The sequence below is a fragment of the Ursus maritimus genome, assembly GCF_017311325.1.
Source record: "Ursus maritimus isolate PB19 chromosome X unlocalized genomic scaffold, ASM1731132v1 scaffold_X1, whole genome shotgun sequence".
Taxonomy (NCBI): domain Eukaryota; kingdom Metazoa; phylum Chordata; class Mammalia; order Carnivora; family Ursidae; genus Ursus; species Ursus maritimus.
In genome coordinates this window covers 121,375,748-121,382,470 of record NW_024423319.1, presented here as the reverse complement: position 1 = coordinate 121,382,470, position 6,723 = coordinate 121,375,748, and the positions used below count along the sequence as shown (strand labels likewise).

Here is a 6,723-nt window from a genome sequence, read left to right as displayed (position 1 = left end):
TTGGGGAACCATCAGGACTTTGCTCATCTCAGGTCGATGCGCTCCTGTGAGATCCCCAAGGAGCTGTGGAGGGTCAAAATTCTCCCTTGTGTAGAACCACGGGCTCTCCTTTTTCTGTTTCTTTCTGGATTTTGACCACTTCTCTGATGTTTCATCTCTGTTACCTTTTCTGCCTTGAGCCTTTGAGATTATATTGGCCTTCATGATGACCCAGAATTTCAATGTTTGATGTTATTCTAGAATTACTATCTAATGCAATACATGGGAGAAATATCTACCTGTTATACCTGTCATCTTCGGAAAGGTGAGTTTTATAACTAAACCCTAAGAGAATAATCTGGAAAAATAAAAATGAAGACATTAAGATGTTAAAGTAAAATGGCTGTTTATGCAATTGACACACAAATTCAATAATTGCCCCACATATGAGTGATGATATGTTAGAGAATAAGCTGACAGAAAGATAACTCGCATTACCAAATAAGCAAAAAATAAAGTGCCTCAAAATTAACTTAACAAGCCGTGTACAAACATATTTAAAGAAAACGTTGAAACATCTTTGACATATATTAAATAAGAATTAAATCAGTGGAAAAACATGTTGTTTTTTCTTGGCGAGGGAGACTCAGTATTGTAAAGATGTCAATCTCCCTAAATTAATTTGTAAATTGAAAGCAATCTCAATATAAATGCCAACAGGGTTTCTTTGAGTACAAGAGCAGCTGGTTCTCAGAGCAGTAAGGAGGCACCGGCCCCTCCAGATACGCAGATGTGTGATAAAGCTACATATATTCGAACCACTTCGTATTGGCAGAGCAATAATCACTGAGCCACCAACTGGACAAAGAGTCCATACATAGATTGACATGCTGAGGGGAATTTAGTGTATGACAAAGAGACTATCCCCAATCAGTGAGACACATTTAACAAGTAACAGTGAGAGTGATGTGGCCAGGGGAGGGGAAAAGAGGTGCTTATGGACATGACAGATGATATCTAGATAAGACAGATAGATACAGATGGACAGATGGATAGACAAGGATGGCTAGACAGATGAACAGATTGGCAGGATGGATGGATAGATTGGCAGGACGGATGGACAGACAGATAGACAGGATGGATGGATGGATGGATGGATGGATAGACAGGATGGATGGATAGATGGATGGATATTCCTAGCTTGACAGGATGGATGGATAGATAAGTAGATTGGCAAGACGGATGGATGGATAGGATGGATGAACACATAGATACTCCTATTTGTCTAGCCTATGGCTTATTTTATTCCTTATATAAATTTAAATATGAAGGTAGAGATTCTAGAAGGGAACAGGAAACATAGTGCTGAACTAGAGACAGTGCTGAACTTTTGAAGCAAGATAGCAACCCCAGGTACTACCCAGATTTGATTTGGCCACACGTGAATTTATAATTTCTGCATTCAAATACATACTAGACATGAAATTTAAAAACAATTAAAAAAAAAAAAAAGGTATCTCTTGGCCCAGGCCATCCTGCCTTTGAAGACGGGAATGCTTTTGTTTGTGCATGTATTTGGTATCACCAAAAGCCCTCGGCTTAGCCCACGGCATTAACGGTTGCTCCAGATGCATCAGATTGAGGATTAGTTCATTGTGTTTATTAGAACTCCATACTTCGAAACATGAAATTTTTCTCTACATCCAGGCAGGAATTAATTCACTTATCCTCAAGAAGCAAAAGAAATCCAAGTTCCCAGAATTCAGCTAAGCATGAACTTTGGGATATAGGAGGAAACATAAATCGACACTATGAGAACTCGCTCAAATTATAAGTGGTCCAAGCTATGGGGCTCTTTGATTTCCACACGTGTTTGGGTTTCTTGTAACAGCTTTATTGACACATAATTCACATACCATGCAATTCACCCATTTAAAAGGGCACAATTCAACGGTTTCTCTTCTATCCAGAGTTGTGCAACCATCACAATAAATTTTAGAATATTTTCATCAGCTCAGAAAGACAGCCTGTACGTTTTGCATGCAATTCCTCACCACCCTTCCGCTCCAGCCCTTGCCAACTACTAATGCATTTACTGTCTCTAAAGACTCGTGCCTACTCTAGATGTTTCATATACATGGAGTCCCGTGACATGCGGTCTTAAATGACCGGTTTTTTCTCATGGCATATTGTTGTCAAAGACCATCCACGTTGTAGCCCGTGTCAGTGCCTCATTCCTTTTCATGGCGGACTGACAGTCCATTCTGTGGACGGACCACCTTGTCTTTATATTTCCACCCATGGATGGAAATGTGAGTCCTCTAACTTCCTTTTCAAGAACACTTTGTCTATCATGGTTCTTGGCAAGTGTATATGAAGTCGAGAGTCAACTTTCCATTTCTGAAATAAGGCATTGGGGTTTTGATGAATTTGCAGTGAATCTGTCGACCGCGTTGGTGAGTGTTATTAACCTTAACAAAGATGGAAGTGTTCGAAATCATGAGCACGCGATGTCTTTCCATTTTCCGCACCGTGTTCTAGTTTTTGGAGTGCAAGTTGTGCTTCTTTCATGGGATTTATTCCTAAGCATTTTATTATTTTCAAGGCCATTACAAATGGAATTGTTTTCTTAATTTTATCTTTTGGATTATTCGCTGCAAGTGTATAGAAATTCCATTGATTTTTTTATATTGAGCTGGTATCCTTAGAATTTTCTATCATATGTAGAAAAGACATCATGACATCTGCAAATAAAAACGGCCTTCTTCCTTTCCTATCTGCATAACTTCTTAAAAAATGCCTCAATTTATTAAAATAAACTGACTACCTGATGTTTGCTTTTTCCTACCTGCATACCTTTGATTGTATTTTCTTCCCTGTCCTGCCTAGAATTTCCAGAACAATGCTGAAGAGAAGTGGTAAGAGCAGGAATCCTTGTCCTTGTCATGCTCCTGATCTCAGGGGAAAGCATTCAACCTTTACCATTAAGTAAGATGCTAACTCTTGATCTTTTGCAGACGTCCTGCAGATGTTTTTCCTGGTTTTCCATATATGTAGGAAAACTAATATAATGAATTTAATGATGTGTTCAAATTTTGACCCATAGACGTCCATTCATTCTAAAAAATTGCCAAATGACGTGTGCTGTGTAAGTACTGTTAAACTTGTGTTAATAGTAAACTGTGAATCCCCAAATACCTTTGGTAGAATTTAATATTTACCAAAATTCAAATTCAATTTTAACGCTTCCTCCACAATAAAAAAAAAAAAAGGACACTCAAAAAAGCCAGACATACGATTGATCCACAATATTCAAATACAAATTTTAAGTATGATGCAGCAATACTTACGAAAGTATTGGCAATCTTAGAAATGATGGAAAATGTCGTAAGAGAAATGTATTTTTAAATTGTGCTGAGAAGCTTAAGGAACTTGTCATCTTCGGTTTACAAACAATAATGTTCTCTGACAATCGTACAGCCCTTTTCAGTTTACAAAGAACTTGTATAATCATTATGTCATTGTCAATCTCTCACTTTTGGGACTGGTAAAAATGTATACTCTTTGGAGGAACGAGGAAGCTGTGTTCCAGAGACATCTATTAGCTTATGTCGATGCACACGGAGGGTTAGGGGTGACACTTGTCCTAAGCATTACGTTTCCTCACCCACGTTCCAGAGTTCCTATCTCTACTTGACACGAAGTCTGCAGAACTGGTTCTCAGTCTGACCACCACCTGTAGTTTCCAGCAGAGGGCAAAAACAGGAAAAGTTGATGCGGTTTAAAAAAAAAAAAATTAAAGCTCTGGAAACGAAAAGAACATTCAAATGTCCCATGACATCGGGATGGAAAATAAAAGATGTATTTAAAATTATGATTATGGGCTGTTGGCACTAATTGATGTTAATTTATTTTCATTAGGTAGGTGCTTCACTGAGGTGACTTAAATGCTAATTCAAAACTTTTTCTAAATACATATTTTCGGGAAAAACGCTCCAGTTTCCAGGATGGGATTCTATTTTCTCAACAGTTTGAAATCAATATTCCGTTAATCAAAGCAATTTAAAAATATTTAAAGAGAGAGCCATCATCTCTAGTCTGGGTTAGCTGGATTTCAGTATATTGCCCTGTGTGTTCAGTTCTAAGGTAAGCAGATTATACGAAAGAATTCTAAGGTATGAAAAAGAGAGAGAACAGTTTTTGAGAATTTTCCTTGTCCAGATGGGACTTCATGAGTTACAGTGAGCTACAAAGCGAAAACGATTCACGCAGTCAATAAAAAAGGGTTTGAAAATGAATTGTTATTCCTTTACGACGGAGGGATTTTCAGACTTTGGCTGAGGAAGCATTTTTCAAAGGTACTTTGCATGTAGCATGCATAGGAGGACATGTGTTTATTAATGGAAAGGTAAATTATGGTCCTGCAAACACCTGGCGGTCCTTTAAATAGGAGTTGGCAACACCACGCGCCCCAATCCACCTGCCGGTGCCTCTGGAATTACAACAACAGAATATCTTCCAGCTACTTGGCCAGGTGCCCCGGGGCAAATTCTTCTTTCAAGCACAATCCCAATGGCCACAGAAAGTAGGCAGCCCTCTGGGAAACGTGTACTGTTAATTCTAAGAAGCACCGGTGACAGCCAATGGGCTCACGTTTCCCCTGAAACTGTATGCACAGACTTACAACAATGTGTGGTTTTATTTAAAAAATACCATCGGGGGGCGCCTGGGTGGCACAGCGGTTGAGCGTCTGCCTTCGGCTCAGGGCGTGATCCCGGCGTTATGGGATCGAGCCCCACATCAGGCTCCTCCGCTATGAGCCTGCTTCTTCCTCTCCCACTCCCCCTGCTTGTGTTCCCTCTCTCGCTGCCTGTCTCTATCTCTGCCGAATAAATAAATAAAATCTTTAAAAAAAAATACCATCAGGACAGGCGATTCATCGCACCTGGAAACCTTGCACATTGGCTTTGCACTTTGCCACCTGAGCTGGCCTGAGAGAAGAAATGGCAATGTAGGCAAATGTTCTAGGTCATTCTTCTGTAGGTTCTGCCCGTGGTGTATTCCTTTGCCTATTTAAGGCATTCTAGGGTTAGGTTAAGGAAAGCTTATAGGATGTTTTGGGCAGAACTCTCCCACGAAATAGAACCAAGAGCGTGTGGGTCTGTGCGTCGTACATATAGGGACGTCCAGTAGCAATCGCATCAATGGGAAGGAACCACACCAGAGGGCTTCTGATGGGTTGTTACAAACTTTCTGGGAGGAAATATGGCGACATAGAGCAAAGGCTGTAAACAAATGAACCCCCTTTGACGATCAGTTCCTATCCTACAGATACACTGTAAGAGACACCTCAGTCCTGTCTTCACCTTCATGATATCGGCAGACCAGTCACTGCGGGGCTGAGCTTTGCCTCCTTGCAATGTGGAGACCGGAAGCCTCAAAAGTCACCCTGCTTTTGATATTTTATGGCTACAACTCTGAAGAAATTCACAAAACTTTAATGCGAAACTTTAATTGTAGTTTCTTCCAGGTTCTGTTTATTAACAGTGAAGAGACAGCAGAAGCGGAATGCCCCAAGTGGAGGATAGAACAAATAAAAAGGAGTTGAATTTCAACGCAGTTATTTCAAGATGGTGTTCCAGGACAGGTAATGACAGGGGCCAAAAGTGCAATATTTAAATGAACAAAACAAGGTAAAATGACCGGATAGATATAAATATAGCTATATATAGATACAGGTGGAGAGATACAGAAATAGCTAAAAGGATAGATACCTCATAGGAAATGGTGGTATCATTATGGGTAACCTATGTTTCCTTCTTTGCACACTTCTGTATGTACCAAATATATTAGTAAACGCCAAAAAGTAACTTTCCAGTGGAGAATCCCAATAAATACCATCTCCATCAGGCAACCAAGCTCAACAGCAACTGTGCTGTCACGTTAACAGAACGTACCCTGGCTAAGAGGTGACAAAAAAGATCCTTTGCCTCTTTCTTCTAAAAATCTATAACCCCAGTCTAAACATGAGAAAAGCATCCCACAAATCCCGATTGAGTGACAGTCTACAAAATGCCTGCGAAGTCCTCCTCCGAACCATCCAGCTCGTCAGAGACGAGGCGAGTCTGGGAAAACCATCAGAGCCAAGAGGGACCTAGGAAAACATGAGGACTGCATGTAATGTGGGACCCCCGGGGGGATCCCGGAACAGAAACGGGATGTTAGGAAACATGAAATATAGAGTAAGGAAATAGGAGTGAAGGATGCCTTTGAGTTCATATGGCATACATGGCATTTGCATGTAGGGATGGCTTACATTTGTGTATAGAGATGGACTTCACGAAGGAGGGAATTTACCAAGATGAATCTGTTCTCTAAAGGTAAAGAGCGCCTTCCTCTCTCAATCTCTTCATCCGCATCTTCTCATTTCCCCATTCAGAAAGATGCACAAGGGTGGTCTCATTGGAGGTAAAGATTTTTCTTGGAGCCCAACACCCGCATCTGTGATGAGCATCCAGTCTAGACTGTCAAATCTTAGACCCCGTCCTCCATCCATAAGGATGGAAGAGTGGGGCGTGCTTCTCATAACCGCTAATGATCATTTTTAGAGCACGTCCTAGAGCAGGTGAGCTGGTACCTGGCAGGACAGGACTGAGACTCACACGCATCTCTCACCTATCAACTGATGGCTAAGTCCCAGCTCTTGATGACATCACAGTGGCGTGGATCAGTGTGTTTGTGACA

At 40.7% G+C, this 6,723-nt stretch overlaps 1 long non-coding RNA gene across 1 annotated transcript in view; it reads right to left on the bottom strand.

The window, feature by feature from the left end:
* Window positions 1-2,738: 2,738 nt before the first annotated feature.
* The window catches only part of LOC103666312, a 61,527-nt gene continuing 57,542 nt past the window's right edge, over window positions 2,739-6,723 (bottom strand). Inside the window, exon 4 of the long non-coding RNA XR_569467.2 lies at window positions 2,739-3,715. This is a non-coding gene — a long non-coding RNA (uncharacterized LOC103666312). The remainder of the gene's footprint in view (window positions 3,716-6,723) is intronic.